Below are 17,103 nucleotides of genomic sequence, written 5' to 3' on the forward strand. Positions count from 1 at the left end.
TTCAAATTTCAGACACAGAGAATCACGGCCCCTTAATCAATTCCCAGATTTGAGACAGTTTACAAACCCAGAGCCCTTTGAATAAGGAGAAAGCCAGGTCTCTTTGGGAAGGATCCTGTTAAACTGCCCAAAATTTATATTGTTAATCTTCTTCCCACCTTTCCCCAAGGATATCTACAGCTTTTTACCAGAGTAACTGTGCGTTGGGGAAACGGAAATGATCAGGCATTTCAGGGATTATTAAATACTGGTTCATAAGTGTCATTAATTCCAGGAGACCGAAAATGTCACTGTGGTCCACCAGCCAGAGTAGGGGCTTATGGTGGTCAGGTGATTAAAGAGTTTTAGCTCAGGCCAATCTCACAGTTGGTCAAGTGATTCCCTGGACCCATTCTGTGGTTATTTCCCCAGTTCCAGAATGCATAATTGGAATAGACACACTCAGTAACTGGCAGAATTCCTACATTGGTTCCCTGACTTGTGGAGAGAGGGCTATTATGGTTGGAAAGGCCAAGTGAAACCCACTAGAACTGCCCCAACCCAGAAAAGTAGTAAACCAGAAGCAATACCAGATTCCTGTAGGGATTGCAGAAATTAGTGCCACCATCAAGGATTTGAAGGATGCGGGGGTGGTGATCCCTACCACATCCCCTTTCAATTCTCCTATTTAGCCTGAACAGAAAGCAGATGGATCTTAGAGGATGACAATAGATTATCATAAACTTAACCAGGTGGTGACTCCAGTTTCAACTGCTATCAGAGATGTGGTATTGTTGTAGAATTTGAGAAAGGTTCAATTATTTGAGTATAGAAAGGCCAGGACTCAGGAATGATTTTGAGAAGGAAAAAATGGTTTATTGATGGCTGGTCAGACTCGGGAGCTTTCTGTTTCAATCCCAAGCCCTGAACAAGACTTTCAAGTTCCTTTTATACAGAGAGGAAAGGCCAAATGGTCCTTTTGTTTCAGTTCTCAATAGGCTTAAATTAGCATATATATCTTCTACATCCTAGGTAAGCTTTTAGCATGGACTTCATACATTACATTTAAACTTTTAGCACATTTGGTTTGTATTTTCCCTGAATATTTAAAATTTATAGAGTTTGCATTGATAAACTGTTTCCTGGGACTGGAGTCGTTGCCATGGTTATCAAGGGCAGGGCTGCAGCCCCTCACCATTCCACACCCACAAGTCAGGGCAGACAGCTTAGGTTAAGGTTATCTCTGAAGAGACAAAGCCCCCACCCATAGCCCACATCAGTATCATTGCTTGAGGAAATCAACACATCTCCTGGTACCTGGTATGCAGTTGTTGATTTGGCAAATGCTTTTTTCTCAATTGCTTTAGTATGGACCACCAGAAACAGTTTGCATTCAGCTGGCAAGGCCAGAAGTAAACCTTCACTCTCCTGCTTCAGGGGTATATCAACTCTCCAGTCCTATGTCATAATATTGTCTGCAGGGATCTTGGTCACCTCTCCCTCTCCCAAGACATCACACTGATCCATTATATTGATGATATCATGTTGATAGGACCCAATGAGCAAGAAGTAGCAAAGACTCTAGACTTATTAATAATGCATTTGTGTGAGAGAGGATGGGTGATAAATCCAACTAAAATACAAGGTCCTTCCACATCAGTGAAATTTCTAGGTATCCAATAGTGTGGGTCATGTCAAGATATCCCTTCTAAAGTGAAGGATAAGGTGTTGCAGCTTTCTTATCCTATGACCAAATATGAGGCCAACAGTTGGTTGTTGGAAACTGAGGCATAGTGGTCTCGCAAAGAGAGACATGCTGTTTCCATGGCTATGCTTTTAACAAAGGAATGCAGCAATTAAGCCTTTTGAGTCAACAGGATAGAGCTGTCTAGGACAGGGAGAAATACAAGCAAACACACTTTGTAGTTTGAAAGGAATACTGAATCTTTGTACTCTGAGATAAATTCTTTAATTTACAAGTATTGTCAATGTGTAGTTACACTGCTTGTTGTCTCGATAGTTTGAGTATATATAATACCACATGTAGAAAATAAAGTGGTCTGAGGAGTCATTACTCGCAGACCACCTGATCCCAGCTTGTTAGTTCTTTCTTTTTGTTTCCTCACCCCTTTTCTTTTCTTTCATTCCTGATACCCTTCGGGTCCAAATCTCCAACAGTTGCTCTCTTTGGGTTTTGGAAACCATGCATTTTTCATTCGGTGTGCTACTCCAGCCCATTTACTTGGTCACCAGAAAAGCTAGTAGTTTTGATTGGGGACTGGAAGAAGAAGAGGCTCTGCATAAGGTCCAGGCTGCTGTGCAAGTTGCACTAGCACTTGGACCATATGATCCAGCAGATCCAATGGTGCTGGAAGTTTCTGTGGCAAATAGAGATGATGTCTGGAGCATTTGGTAGGCCCCTATAGGAGAATCACAATGCAGACCCCTAGAATTTTGGAGCAAAGCCCTGCCATCCTCTGCAGATAACTAGTCCCTTTTTGAGAAACAGCTTTTGGTCTGCTACTGGGCCTTAGTAGAGACTGAACACTTAACCATGGGCCATCAAGTTATCATGAGGCCTGAGTTGCCTATCATGTGCTGTGTATTTTCTGGCCCACCAAGCCATAAATTTGGACATGCACAGCAGCACTCCATAATAAATTGGAAGTGGTATATATGAGATAGGGCTCAAGTGGGTCCTGAAGGCACAAGTAAGTTACATGAGGAAGCAGCCCAACTGCCCATCACCACCACCACTTCCATGGTACCACCTCTTTCCCAGCCCACAGCTTTGGCCTCTTGGGGAGTCTCTTACAATCAGTTGACTGAGGAAGAGAAAACTTGGGCCTGGTTTACAGATGGCTTTGTACAATATGCAGGTACCACCCAAAAGCGGACAGCTGTAGCACTGCAGCCCCTTTCTGGGACATCCCTGAAGGACAGTGGTGGGAGCAATTCCTCCCAGTGTGCAGAACTTCAAGCAGTGCACCTGGTTGTTCATTTTTCTTGGAAGAAGAAATGGCCAGAGGTGCATTTGTCCACTGATTCATGGGCTGTTGCCAATGGTTTGGCTGGATGGTCAGGGATTTGGAGGGAATATGACTGGAACATTCATGACAAAGAGTTCTGGGGAAGAGGTATGTAGATTGAACTTTTAGTGCGGGCAAAAAACTTGAAAATATTTGTGTCCCACATGAATGGTGAGACCAGAGGGTAACTTCAGCAGAGGAAGATTTTAATAATCAAGTGGATAACATGACCCAATCTGTGGCTAATGCTCAGCCTCTCTCTCCATCCACTCCTGTAATTGCCCAGTGGGCTCATGAACAAAGAGACTATGCATGGACTTAGCAACATGGACTTCCCCTTACCAGGGCTGACTTGGCTACAGCCACTACTGAGTGCCCAATCTGCCAGCAGCAGAGACCCATATTCAGTCCCCAATATGGCACCATTCTGTGAGGTGACCAGGCTGCTAGCTGGTGTCAGGTTGACTACATTAGACCACTTACACCATGGAAAGGGCAGCAAATTGTTTTAACTGGAATAGACACATTGGATATGGGTTTGCATTTCCTCCGGCAATGTTTCTTCCAAAATTACCATCCATTGACTTAACTGAATGTCTTACCTACCACCATGGCATTCCACACAGAACTGCTTCTGATCAAGGAACCCATTTCACAGCAAATTATGTGTGGGAATGGGCACATGCCCCTGGAATTCATTGGTCTTATCATGTTCCCCATCACCCTAAAGCAGCTTGATTTATAGAACGTTGGAATGGCCTTTTGAAGACTCAATTAAGCATCAAGTAAGTGGCAAAACCTTTCAGGGCTGGGGCAATGTTCTCCAGGAGACTGTATGCTCTAAATTAGCATCCAGTCTATGGTGCTGTTTCTCCCATAACCAGGATTCATGGGTTCAGGAATCAGCGGGTGGAAAAGGGAGTGGCATCACTCACTATTACCCCTATTGATCCACTGGGAACATTTTTGCTCACTGTCCCTGCAATCTCAAACTCTGCTAGTCTATATAGGTTTTAGTCCCAAGAGGAGGAATGCTGTCATGAGGGAACACAACAATGATTCCATTGAACTGGAAGTTAAAACTGCCACCTGGTCACTTTGGGTTCCTTTTACCTCTGAATCAACAGTCAAAAAAGGAAATTACTGTACTGGCTGGAGTGATTGATCCTGACTATAAAAGGGAGATAGGACTGCATCTACATAATGGGGGTAGAGAAGAGTTTGCCTGGAATACAGGAGATCTTCTAGGGCCTCTCCTAGTACTGCCATGTCCTGTGATTAAAGTCAATGGAAAATTGCAACAACCCAATCCAAACAAGACTAACAATGGCCAAGAATCATCAGGAATGAACGTTTGGGTCACCACACCAGGCAAAGAACCATGACCAACTGAAGTGCTTGCTAAAGGTAATGGAAACATGGAATGGGTATTCGAAGAAAGTAGTGATAAATATGAACTTCAACCACATGACCAGGTACAGAGAAAAGGATGCTAATGGTCATGAATCTTTCTTCCTTGTTTCATTATGATGATGATTGTGTAAGTACACAAAATGAATTTCTTTGTCTTCTTCTCCATACTTTTCCCTTATCATATAAGAAGCTGTATACATTTCCTGTCATAATATTTGAGGATGTCAATTTTGAGAGTGTATATTACCTATGAACTTGCACCCTATTCTGTATGGAATTAATGCATTTCTGGTTGTACATAGGAGAGTTGAACATTGTTAGTCAGAAACATATACATATGTATATATATGCATGTCTATTATTTTTTTACTTAGAGACTATGTATGGTATAAGGTAATGTGTATGGTTGCTGAGTTGACAAGGGGTGGACTGTGATGGTTGGGCTATTATGTCAACCTGGCCAGGTAATTGTACCCAGTTGTTTGGTCAAGCAAGCACTGGGTTAACTGTAATACAAGGGCATTTATGGACTTTAGTCACCACTGACTTTACTGCAGTGGTAAATCATAGACAGTTGGTTATAATTACGTCAGTCAGGGAGATCGCCATCAGCAATGAATGATACTTAACCCAATCAGTTGAATTCCTTAAAAAGAGAAGGGATTCTAGCATTGAGAGAGAATTTCCCAGCTCGTCTTTAGACAGCTAACATCTCCCAGAACTCATCAAGAACCTTCACTGGACTTTCATTGCAGCCCCTGGTTGCAGCTGGCCTGTGGAACCTGGACTTATGCATCCCCATGGTTGCATGAGAGACTCTTAAAGAATCATATACTACTGACAGATATCTCTTGCTGATTCTGTTTCCCTAGAGAACCCTGACTAATACAATTACTATGCTTATGAGCCTTTGCTCACAAAATGGCAACTTAGTGTAGCATGCTTAAGATTTACCTACTGAAAGCCTCCATGTTGCTCAAATGTGGACTCTCTCTAAGCCAAGCTCAGCATATAAATACATTACCTTCCCCTCAGTGTGGGGCATATCTCCTGGGGATAAGTGTCCTTGGGATCAGCCTCACTGGCACTGAGGGATTACTGGCAAGCACCAACTAGCAATGTAACTGGTAAAAAGACCTGGAATAAGTGGGGGAGGGGGTAAGAATGTAAAGATGAATGAGTTTATATGGCTAAGAGTTATATGGCTCATCTCAGCAGGTCCTCATAGACTTCCAAAGTTGATACTATCCCAAATGGTGGGTTCCTAAAGGTTCTGGAGACACCCAGGTCCTGCTGTCATGGCAGAAGCTCTGGAGTTTGGTGCCTTGCCAGTGGGCCCTACTTTGGCATTAGCAATACTGAATGTGACAGAGTTGGAATCAGTCATGTCTTCTCTACATCTGTCTCTTCTGTCCCTTCTATCTGAACCTATAGTTGATGCTGGAGTTGTTAGGTATATGTCCAAGAGACTTGAGTCTTTGGGCTCTCCAGGCGCCAGCTGGGTCCTGAGACTCAGCAGAGTTTAAACACCTACTTTCCAGTTAATTGGACTCATTCAGGACAACAAATGGAGGTGAGGATGGGCAAACACCACACAAAGGAACTGAGAGACTCTTAAAACTGCAAGCAAGAGAGTCCCATCCATCAGCCAGATGGGATTGAAGCTCCCTCTCAATTAGAGGTGGAGTGGCTATCATCATCCTAGAATCTTCAAGATGGGAATAAAATATGGACTAGAGTGAACTTACTGGTATACTATAGACTTATTGTGATGCTAGCAATGGAAGAAATTATATCACTGATGTGGAGATAGTGCCCATTGGAGATGCTAAAGCAAGGAGAGGGAAATAGAGGTGTAATATAGGGGCATTTTTGGGATTTGGAATTGTCCTGAATGACATTGCAAAGACAGATAACAGGTCATTATGTATCCAGCCATAACATACAGAATTTAGTGGAAGAGAGTGTAATCTACAATGCAAACTGTACACCATGCTTAGTGGCAATGCTCCAAAATTAGTTCACCAATTGAAATGAATGTACAACACTAATGAAAGAAGTTGTTAATGTGGAGAAAATGGGAGATGAGGGGAGTGGGGCATATGGGGATCCCTTATATATTTTTTAATGTAACACTATGTAATCTGTGTCTTTATACATATATTTATTTAAAATAAATAAATAAAAATCCAAGGAAAATATGTAGGAATATAGGATATTACACATACAGAGAGAGCTTGTGAAACCAGAAAATAATGACCAATTCATTGAACAATAGCTTAGCACCTGTCAAGTCATGAATCCAGATTTTTCAATAAAGAGTTTAGTCATCAAATTTTTTAGACAATTTCCAAACTTAAGAATACAAATGGAATTAAGAGCAATGCGGTCAATGTTAGAACAAGTGGCAGAACTCCTCATACACTTAAATGCTTAGACATGGGCAATAATGAGGTAAAATTCTAAACATACTTTCTTGGAAATCAAAAATAGACATTGTAAAGAGTGCTTATTAATGATTTTTAGGACTTTCAAAATTCACCTACATAGAGATTGTATCAATTCAACCATGACTAAAGAATTTGTTTGTTTGAACTCTTAACAAAAATTATTATTACAAACCCATTTCCTATTGCAAGGTCTTGTAGATGCTTCCCTACATCATCTTCCAAGGTCTTAATAGTCTTGGCTCTTATATTCAGATTTTTGATCCATCTTCAGTTGATATTTGTATAAGGTGTGAGATGGTGTTCCTCTGTCATTCTTTTGCATATGAATATCCAGTAGTCCAAGCACCATTTGTTGAAGAGGCCATTCTCTCCCAGTTGAGGGTGTTTAGTGACCTTGTTAAATATCACATGACTGTATAAGTGAGGTTCTATATCAGAATTCTCTCAATTTGGTTCCATTGGTCAGTATGTCTATCCTTGTGCCATTACCATGCCATTTTGACCACTCTAGCTTTGTAGTATGTTTTTAAGTCAGGTAGTGTGATTCCTCTGATTTCATTTTTCTTTTTCAATATGTCTTTGGCTATTCAAGGCCTCTTTCCCTTCCAAATAAAATTCATGTTAGTTTTTCTAGTTCAGTGAAAATTGCTGTGTAGATTTTTATTGAGATTTCATCAAATCTGTAGATCAGTTTGGATAGGATACACATCTTAATGATATTTAATCTTCCTATCAATGAACAGGGAATAATCTTCCATTTATTTAGTCTTCTTTGATTACCTTTCACAGTGTTGTGTAGTTTTCTGTGGATAAGTCATTTACATCTTTAGTTAAATTTATTCCTAGGTATTTGATTGTTATATTTACTGCCATAAATGGTACTTTTTTCTTGATTACCTCCTCAGATTGCTCATTATTGGTGTACAGAAATGCTGCTAATTTTTGCACATTGACCTTATAACCTGTAAATTTACTGAACTCATTTATAAGTACTAGAAGGTTTGTTGTAGATTTCTCAGGACTTTCTATGTATAAGATCATGTCATATGCATATAGTGAAATTTTGACTTCTTCCTTTTCCATTTGGATGCCTTTTATATCCTTCTCTTGTTTCAGTACTTGAGCAAGTACTTCTAACACAATGTTAAATAGGAGGAGTGATAGTGGGCATCTTGTCTTGTTCTGGATCTTAGAGGGAAACCTTTTAGGATTTCACCATTGTATATGATATTAGCTGTGGTTTTTCATATATACCCTTTATCATGTTCAGAAAGTTACCTTCTATTCCTATCTTTTGCTGTGTTTTTATCAGGAATGCATGCTGTATTTTGTCAAATGTTTTTTTTCTGCTTCTAAAGATATGATTATGTGATTATTTTCTTTTGATCTGTTGTGGTGTATTACAGTGATTGATTTTTATATGCTGAACCATCCTTGCATACTAGGGATGAAACCCATTTGGTCATGATGTTTAATGCATTTGGTGTGTTGTTGAATACAATTAGCAAATATTTTGTTGATAATTTTAGCATCTACATTCATCAGAGAGATTGGTCTGTAATTTTCCTTTCTTTTGGTGTCCTTCTTTGGCTTTTGAGATTTCCTCCTTGACCTACTGTTTGTCTAAGAGTGTGTTAACTTCCATATCTTTGTGCCTAATATTGTTCTCTAGTCCTTGCAGATTTCCAGCTTCATTCCATTGTGGCCAGAGAAATTACTTTGTGTGATTTCAATCTTTCTGAGTTAATTTCAGCTTTGTGGTCTACCTTGGAGAATGATCCATGTGCCCTTGAGAAAAATGTATATCCTGCTGTATTTGGGTGTAGTGTTCTGTATATGTCTATTAAGTTCAGATCCTCTAATATATTATTCAAAGTATTTCTTTTTTGATTCCCTGTTGAGATGTCTTGTCTAATGGTGATAATGGTGTAGTAACGTCCCCCACTATAATTGTAGAGGCCTCTATTTCTCCACTAAGCTTTTCCAGTGTTTGCCACATGTATTTGAGGTACTCTGGTTAGCTGCATAGATGTTTATAATTGTTCTTTCTTCTTGAAAGGTTACCACTTTTACTAATACATAGTGTCTGTCTTTGTCTTTTATGATAGTTTTGCATGACATGACTCCCAGGGATCAGCTTCCCTGGTGCTGAAGAATAAGAACTTGCTGGTGATACAACTGGAAAAAGACCTTGAATAAAATGGGGAAATGGTAATGACAAATGACTTTATATGGCTAAGATACTTCAAAATGAAACGGGAGGTCATCAGATGGGTCACACTCATGCATGTCTCAGCAGGATTTCATAGACAGCTAAAGTAGATATTACCCCAATAGTGGTTTTCCTGAGAGCTACAGAGACATGCAGGTCCTATGGTCATGGCTGATGGCTCTGGAGTTTGATGTCTTGCCAGTGGGCTCTACTTTGGAATTTGGTTCCTGAGTGTGATGGAGTTGAACACAAGTATGTTTTCTCTACACATGCATCTTCTGTCTCTTCTTTGAAACTTTGGTTGGTGCTGGAGTTGGTGTATGCCCAGGAGTCTAGAATCTCTGGCTGTCTATGGGCCAGCTGGGCCTTGAGCCTCAGTGGATTTGCAACACCTACTCTGCAGCTCATTGGACTCACCCAAGACAACTATCAAGAAGGTGAGAATGGACAACCACCACACCAAGGAAATGAGAGACCGTACAACTGCTAGCAAGAAAGTCCCATCCATCAGCCACATGGGGTCAAAGTCCCCTCTCAATTGAGAAGTTGAGTAGACATCACCATCCCAGGGTCCTCAGGTCTGGGGAATAAAATATGGAATAGAGTGGACCTACTGTTATTCTACTTTAGAATTATTGTGACTGTAGAAATGGAAGAAATTATATCATTGATGTGGAGATAATGGCCACAATGGAGTTGCTGAAGGCAGGCAGAGGGAAAAGGAGGTATGATATGGGGAAATTTTTAGGACTTGGAATTGTCCTGAGTGATATTGCAGAGGCAGATGCAGGATATTACATATCCTGCCAAAACCCACTGAATGGACTGGAAGAGAATAAACTAAAATATATACTGTAACCCATGCTGTGTAAAAGTGTTCCAAAATGTATTCATCAAATGTAATGAATGTACCACACTAGTGAAAGAAGTTGTTGATGAGTGAAAAGTGAGGGATGTGGGCAGCGGGGCATATGGGAATCTCCTATATTGTTTAATGTAACATTTTATGTGATCTATGTGTTTTTCAAAAATAAATAAAAAATATATTTAGAAATGCTCGTTATGAAACATTTAATCTTTGATAGACTGATGGAAAAAATGCAGTTTTCATTACAATGTGCATTTAAAAGAGATTGAAGTATTTTTCTGCCATGGTATTTATACAAAATTCCTTTAGAATACATTTGTATTTCCTTTGCACAATATTTTCTAATCAGTGCCCATTTATTCCTTCTTGAACTTAAAATTTGATGAATAAATAGTGAAGTAACTATGTTCAAGATCTTTATTCTTTACCATTCCCAAGAAAGAAAATATTTAGGTGCCACTTATCTGTTAAGGACCTAATATACAGCATATACATAAATCCTGCATCTCAAAATAAAATAAAATGGCAAACAATAAAATTCCCAATAAAATGGGCAAACCCAATTTAAAAATGGGCAAGAGATTTGAATAGGCACTTCTCTGAAGAGGAAATACAAATGACTAAAAATCACCTGGAAAGATGCTCAACATTACTAGATACTAGAGAAATGGAAATCAAAAGTACACTGAAATATCATCTTAGACCTATTAGACTCATGGTTATTACAAAAACAGAGAACTACAAGGGTTTTGGAGGATGTGGGAAAAAGGGAAACCTCATCTACTACTGCTGGGAATGTAGAATGATGCAGCAGTTGTGGAGGAGAGTTCATAAGTTCCTCTGGAAGATAACTATAGAACTGCCATATGATCCATACTACCCAGCAGTAATCCTGCTTCTGGGTATATACACAGAAGAATCAAAAGCAGGGACACAAACAGATATATGCACACCAATAATACTAGTAGTGATATTTACTATTGCCATAGTTGAAAGCAACCCAAGTGTCCATTAACAGGTGAGTGGATAAATAAAATGTATATACATACAACAGAATATTACTGAGCTGAAAGAAGGAATGACCTATTGACACACATGACAACATGGATGAATATTGAAGACCTTATGTTGAGTGAAGTAATCAGTTACTAAATGACAAATATTTCATAACCTCACTGATATGCTCTAAGCATATCAAGCTGACTCACATAGTTCTACAGCCCCTTTTATTTGAACCTGTAATTAATATATTATACTCATTAATACATATCCCAGAGATTTAATCTTCCTGCTACTCATATGTTGGTTGGGCCCTAAATCTCAATAAATTTGCAGCCAACACCTATTCCCCAGTTCAGTGGTCTCACCTAGGACAACTAAGAAAAGGATCTTTATGGGCAATGCCTATCCCCAAAATACAGAGAGTATCTGAAACTGTAGGCAACACAGTGTCCTCTTTCTGCTCTATGGGATCTAAGAACCCTCTCAATCAAAAGTAAAGTGAGCATTACCATCCCCAAATCCTCAAGACTGAGAATAGAACAAACATAAGGGGAAAGGCAAATATGGAAAGAAGTAGGCATTATTATTCTAGCAATGTAAGAACATGTAAGATTGATGTAAGACGCTGTTCACCAGAGTTTCTCAGGGGAAAGACAGGGAAGAATAAGTGTAACATGGACATTTTGGGGACATTGGAATTGTTTTGCATGATATTACAATGATGCATAAAGCTCATTATGCATTTTGTCAAAACCTATAAAGTTGTGCAGTACAGAGTATAAACCTTAAGAGAAATTATAGGCCATGGTTAGTCACAATGCTCCAATATGTGTTCAACAATTTAAACAAATGCACCTCACTAAGGAAAGTTGTTGTTAACGGGAAACTGTGGGAGTGGAGGAAGTGCAGTATATTGTAATCCCCTATATTTTTGAGGTAAAATTTATGTAATCTAAAGTTTCTTTAAAAATAAAGGAAAGAAAGAAGAATTCCCAAAAGACTTGAATAAGTCAGTGGAATGTTTTAGTAGGAGTGATTTCAGACAACAATGGAGTTTTATTACTAGTGATTATTGACCCAGTTTTGGTGAAAGTTGATTCTTCTCACTTTGGTATTGACTTTGGGGTGAATGTTCCACAATGTATTAACCCTTCCGAGACTTTATGGGTGCTTCATCTAAATATTCCATTTAGGAAGAATACGTACAACTTTTAGCTCATCTCTAACTTTCTTCTTCTTGGGAGAAGAGCTGTGAGGTTACTACTTGCAAACTCTCACCTCTTCTGTGGGACTCTCCCAATATCAATATTATCCTCACCTGATGGTTAAATTGGCCTCATTCAAAATTTCATATAGCAAGCCCATTTGGCTTTCCTAATAAACTATGTTTTTACATTTAAGCATTATTAATAATTTCATGGATATTTGGTCCTACAACAGCAATTTATACATACAGTTTACTGTTCAGAACTGAAGGCAGAAAGCCAGTAACTATTTCTCAGAAGCCCATACAGACCTTCCTTTGAAGCCTAGAAGTCACTGAAGAAAGCATATCAGAACAATAAAGCTTGGACTCATTCACTAATACACAATCATTGAAATGATAATCTGAAAAAAATTTTCCAAAAGCTTTTAATTCAAGAAGTCCAACTGAAAATTGAAGAGTGGATGAGGTAATAAGAAATACCTATTCATCATTGTCTAAGATTCTGTGTCATTAAAGTGATAATTTTCAAAATAATATAGGACTGGAGCAGAGGATAGTAACTGTACTCATTCTATGTGAAAGGCTGAGGTGTCCACTCCCAGAACTAGTTGCAAAATATTAATCATAGTAGATAGTAAATTTTTAAAATGAAAGATTCTAATGAGTAAACCAATAAAGTTAATAAAATAAATTGATAAAAGACTATAGCAAGGCTATGAGATATAAGGTCCATATATGCATTACTTGTAATTCAACATATTAATAATTAGGAAATAAAATAAAACATTATTTTCTATTGAATTTTAAAACATGTAAGCCACTTAAGAATAATTTATTTTTCCAATAATATGAAAAAAAAGGATTGTATTTTGCAAATACTGAAAAAGCAAGATTTAGAGAAGTTAGGCAACTAAAGAGAGAGATATCTAAGAGAAAGTATGGAAGCACCTGTAATTATACTTGATGACATGTCATAAGAAACCAAGTTTTCATTGGAAGGCACACTCTGATCAAATTACAGGCAATTTGACCACCAAAATATTTAGGAGGAAATTGAACCTATTAAAGAAAATCAGAACCCCTGGATATGAAGGACATAGAAAATAAATGAAGTGTTGAGGCCAAAGTGCCCCTTTAAGTAGCATTCCAAATAATAAATAAGAAGAAATGTTAAATGTACAAATTATCAGTGGAATACTAAAACTAATGGGCGAAAGTTTGAGGAAGGAATCGTTATTTATACAGTCTCAGAATATTGTGTTTCAGATTATGAATTACAAAGACAAAAAGTCTAACCAAAAAATGAAGAAATATGTATGCCATTCCATTTACCACATAATCAAAACTAAAATCATTGCAATTAGTATAAACAGGTAATACAGTATTCTGAGTATGCCAAATATAGAAAGAAACCTTAGTACTACACACACACACACAAAAGAAAACAAATTCTGTGAATCTAATTACCAGGAAACCTCAAGAAACCTTAATGAAAGATGTTCTAGGAAATAAGATCTAGAAAGAAAAAGAACAGGACAGGGAAAGAATTGAGGCTGATTAAGGAATTTAAAGAGACATGAAAGTGAAATCCATTGCCTGATACTGGATTCCACTCTGGACATAAAAAGTAAATTGTAAGAATACTTATTGAAACAGTGTAACAGTTGTCATATTTTGAATATGGTCTGTGGATTAGGTTATAGTATTATTCAATTCTAATTTCTTGAACTTAATTATAATATTGTGTTTATGGACTAAATTGTTCTACACCTTAAATTTGTGCAATGAAACATTTACATATAAAGTGGTTCCCTGTCTCCTTCATACTATAAACCGTTAAGGAAATCTATCCTTTTGTTATATCTATCTAGCAATTCATCTACCTACTCATCCATCTATCTATCTACCTGTCACTAGATCAATCTATCCTATCCTATATCTGTCTGAATCTTCTGTTTACCTATTTACTTCATTCTAACTGTATTATTATCTATGTAATCCATGATAAAGTAAAATGGATCAAAATGTAAACAATTGTGCTCCTGTGCAAATTTTGTAAATGGGTTTCTTATACTATTTCTTGCAAAATTCAGTAGGTTTAAAATTATATGGGGGGGGGAAGCTGATGTGGCTCAAGAAGGGGTGGTGTGGGTGGGGTAGGGTTATATGGGGACCTCATATTTTTTTAATGTAACATTTAAAAGAAAATAAAGGGAAAGGGAAAAAGTAAATTTAAAAAAATGAAGACAGAGAAACTAAAAAAATAAAATAAAATAACTATCTGCCTCTAAAAAAAAAAAAAAAAAGGAACAGTTAAGTGCCACCTTCCTATATACAAGATCCCAGTTTCAATCCTAGCATGCTGTACCTCAAAAAAAAAAATTATATGGGGTGGTACATGTAACTCAAGTAGTTGAGAACCTGTTTTCCAAGTATAAGGTCCCAGGAGGTTTGATCCTAAGTACCTCCTACAAAAACAAACAAACAAACAAAACTTTATATGAATATAAAACTTTTAAAAGTTAATTGTATCTCAAAAGATCCCCAATTCTGAAAGTGCAGTGCCTTACACTCACTTTATCAATGCAGAAATCTAGTCCTCTGCTTGGAAATTAGGCTCAATTTTATAATCCACATTGAGCAATCACAAAGTCCTAAAGAATCTCAGTTAAATTATTCTCAACTATACTCCCTCCTCTCCATTACTTAAAACTTCATTTAAGTCTTTCATTAGTGCTTATGGGAAATATGTAATATCTTTCATCTTTCATGTATGTCCTGTTTTTAATAAACCTCAATTCAAAAGCTTGCTAAAGTTAGCATTCTAAAATTAAACTATCTTCTGTCTTCTTCATATAGAAAATATTATTTGCTCTTCAGGAAGCATTAAAAATCTGCTTTTCTACAGTCAATAAGTTGGTCATGTATCTATGTGTTGTTCCTACCACTAGGCCTGCTAACAGTTTTCTTTTTTTGCCTGTCTAACTACTTAATCAGCATTGAGAAGTGAGTTAGATGTGTCCTTCGGTTAAGGAATTCTGGCCTTTTCACAGACTAGATCCTCTGTCCTTATTCCAAGCTTTCATAGCAGTTATCACAAGCTATCCTACTTTTAATTCTATTCCTTCCTGGATCAATTTATCTAACTCAACTTCTTTGCATATGTCCTACACAGTACATTGTATCCTTAATGTTACTTAAATACATGATGAATAATGGAAGGAGAGAATAAAAATACCTTAAAAAAGGAACCAAATCTTCAACGAAACATTCCTGTAATAGAATTGTTTACATATTTTTACCAAGCAGAAGGATATATGCCAGCAGGGGTGTTTCAGGATACACTTCCAAACTCACATATTTTTATAGTCCAGGAAAAATATTTTGACATTAACATTACTTCCTTTTGTACATCTAATTGCATTTCCACCTTTACTTACAAAAACCTAAAATTTCAAAATCGATTTATTAATATATACTACACTGACTCCATTTTTCAAATTGAAATATAATTCAAATACTATATAATTTATCCTACAATGAGTACTTTTCTACTATATTCACAAAGATGTGCAATAATTAACACCAACAAATTCTAGAACATTTCTCACTTTTCCTGTGCTGTCTCCCTTGAAGAGATCTGCAAACAAGCTGGACAACCTTTAACATATCACATTAGTCTATGGCACCAATAGCACCTTGATAATCTGACTACATAAATAATTAATAGCTAGTATATTAGGTTCCTCATATAGTATGCTCCTGAGAGTGGGTGGCAAAACACAATGAAAGTACAAGTGCCCACTAAAGGAGTAAACTATTTAGGAAATAATTTAGTGGGGCATACTGTGAAGTTTTCTATAAATTAGAGAAAAAAATTAATGCATTTTTGTCTTTCACTATGAAGAAAGAAAAAGAAAGTTTGGTAGATTTTTGGAGTTACATAAAGCCTGCTTCATGCCTAGAAATTGTTCTCTGACTAACATAGTAAGTGATTAAAAGGACTCTTAGTTTTTAATATGGTGCAGAACAAGAAAAGACTTTTAAGCAGGTCTGGGCAAAAAGATTTGCCTGGTGAGCCATATGATCTGTCCTATTGTATGGTATTAGCAGACATATAGGTCGTTGGATAATATGGCATGCAGGAGTTGAAACACACCCCAATTAGTGAATCATGATATATCAGACTAAGTTCTGGGATACAGCCATACATCTGCAACAGAGAATTACCCACTTTTTGAAAAAAAGCTCCTGGCATGCTAATGGTTCCTAGTACAGATGGACAGCCTAAACCTTGACTCCAAATTTAGCAACTGCCAGGCAAGATCTGGCATTCCTTGCAACTTCTAAATCATAAACATTTGCATAAGATGATAACAGGATTATTAAGAATGAAGCACAAGAAAGATTGGAGGGCACAGACAGTTTCATGAGTAGGCTGTCCTGATTCTATTTCACTCTACAAGGCTGTACCAGCACTTCTGCTTCATCCCACACATATGTCCACATAGAAGATCCATTATACAAGATGACAAGGGGAGAACGATCCTAAGATTAGCTCATGAGTGGTTAATAGTGGGTGAAAACCTTATTGTTTCTGGCTGCGCAGAAACAATCTTGGAAAATGTAGGAAGGGAGAACCTTCCTATTGAGCAGAACTTTAGGGACTGTATGTACATGTCATCTAGTTCATGTAAAAATTTAAGTAGTTCCAAGTTAGAGTATACAGGGGCTGATAAGACATGAAAAATATTTGGCAAGTTAAACAAAAATATGAATAGACAAATGTACGAAGATCAGTAAAAAGTGGTTTGTATTAGATACTTTTGCATGAGCATATGGTAGTGTGAAATAATTGTGAATACTTTCTTGTTGAATATTAATTCCCACCAGATGAATCTTGTGGAATGTGTGGAATAAAAGAAGGAATAGAAGAGACAAAA

The sequence above is a fragment of the Dasypus novemcinctus genome, chromosome 10 (genome assembly GCF_030445035.2).
Source record: "Dasypus novemcinctus isolate mDasNov1 chromosome 10, mDasNov1.1.hap2, whole genome shotgun sequence".
Taxonomy (NCBI): Eukaryota; Metazoa; Chordata; class Mammalia; order Cingulata; family Dasypodidae; genus Dasypus; species Dasypus novemcinctus.